We start from the raw sequence: 1,681 nt of genomic DNA, 5'->3' as shown, positions 1-1,681 counted from the left end.
ATTGTAACTCAAACCTGCAACACACAGCAACATGCGTGCATACTTTTTTGAACCTGGTCCAGCTGAATAATATCATTCCTACAACTGGGCGACCGGAACTGGACATAATACTGCAGAAGAGGCCTCATCAATGTCCTGCAAAGCTTCAACATAACGTCCCGACTCCAATACACGAAGGACTGAACATTGAAGGGAAGTATGTTAAATGCCTTTGAACCACCTTATCTGTAGGTGATGAAAACTACAAGGAATTATGCACCTGCACCCCGAGCTTCTGTGTTCTCCAACACTACGCAACTTGTTGTTGTACCAAAATGCAATACCTCCCATTTATCCAGATTGAACTCCATGTTACATTTTTCAGTCCAACGACTCATTGTATGAAGATCCTTTTGAAACTTCGATAATCTTCCTCACTGTCTACAATTCTGGCGTCGCCTGCAAACCGACAAAGCATGCCTGCAGTGAGTTCCACTGTTTTCTCATATAGATCAATGATTCATATTTACTTGTAGTGGCCGTGATTTAGCAGTGTGCGGATCATACAACAGTTAGTCATGCAATTAACAATGAGGAAGAAAGCCGCAGACTGCAGGGAGATTTTGGAAATGAAAATGGTAAAAGCAATTCATTCCAGGCAAGTTGGTGATAGTGAAGCAAGTTCAAACTTCAAACCAGCCGCCCACGCTCCAGTTGTGGCACTCAGCTCTCTCAGCAAGCTGCACTGTAGATTGCTATTAACGGGAAAAAAAATTCCCGCCTTTGGCCAGGAGCACTCCCAACCTCGGAATTACTTGCGCCTCTAAACCGTCATAGAAATACCGTGCATTCACCGGTTGTGTCACTGGAGTCCTCGAGTATCTGTGCGACCTCATTCCCATCCCGACTTCCAGTTGGATCTTCGCGACTGCGCCACTCAATTCCTCAGATTCTGGGGCTGGGAATTGGGACTATGTGGCAGCAGTGGTTACTGCCTTGTGTGTGTGTGTTGGGGGGAAACTGTTGAAGTAGCCGATGTTAAACTGCATTACTATTGAAGCATACATTTCAACAACACCTGCACTGTCCCCGGAGTTTTTGATGTTTTCGAGAAATCTATTTATCTCAGCCAACAGCATATAAATAATGGAATCACCACAGCCACTAGGGGAACCGATTTTAAACGGTCAGCCCATTCTGAGTTCCCACATTTCTGCCACTGTTCGCTCATCACTGATATTGTGCATTTGGTGCGCTGCCTAACATTTCCTATGATACTGTACTTATTGCGCTCTGTCAGAGTGCGCGTCTGTGGGACGCCGTGATCGTATAGTGGTTAGTACTCTGCGTTGTGGCCGCAGCAACCTCGGTTCGAATCCGAGTCACGGCACTAATTGCTCTATCTGCCCCTGTTGTTGTGAAACACGAAGGAATCAGTTGTTTTCACATGGTAATTTTCTCCAAGGTGATGATCTTTTCCCTTCAAATTCTGCTTGCTCACATCTCTGTGTTTCATATGTCAGAATTCAAATCCACCCGTTCTCAGAGGTTTCTCTCCCTCCTTCGATCACTAACTGAACGTTCCGTACCACACCCCCATTTCATTAATTTAGAGATGCCAGTCTTCGACTATGGTGTACAAAGTTAAAAATCACACAACACCAGGTTAGAGTCTAACAGGTTTAACTGGGCACTAGTTTTG

At 45.0% G+C, this 1,681-nt stretch overlaps 1 non-coding gene across 1 annotated transcript; it reads left to right on the top strand.

Annotated features, from left to right (window-relative positions):
- Positions 1-1,297: 1,297 nt before the first annotated feature.
- Positions 1,298-1,369, top strand: trnah-gug (transfer RNA histidin (anticodon GUG)). Its single transcript has one exon. It is a non-coding gene; the product is annotated as a tRNA-His (tRNA).
- The last annotated feature ends 312 nt before the right edge of the window (positions 1,370-1,681 follow it).

Source organism: Chiloscyllium plagiosum, unplaced genomic scaffold (assembly GCF_037043375.1).
Source record: "Chiloscyllium plagiosum isolate Xiang-an unplaced genomic scaffold, Cpla_swu_hap1 HiC_scaffold_31, whole genome shotgun sequence".
Taxonomy (NCBI): domain Eukaryota; kingdom Metazoa; phylum Chordata; class Chondrichthyes; order Orectolobiformes; family Hemiscylliidae; genus Chiloscyllium; species Chiloscyllium plagiosum.
Note: the sequence above shows the minus strand (reverse complement) of the source record. Positions and strands in the feature narration are given on the sequence as shown.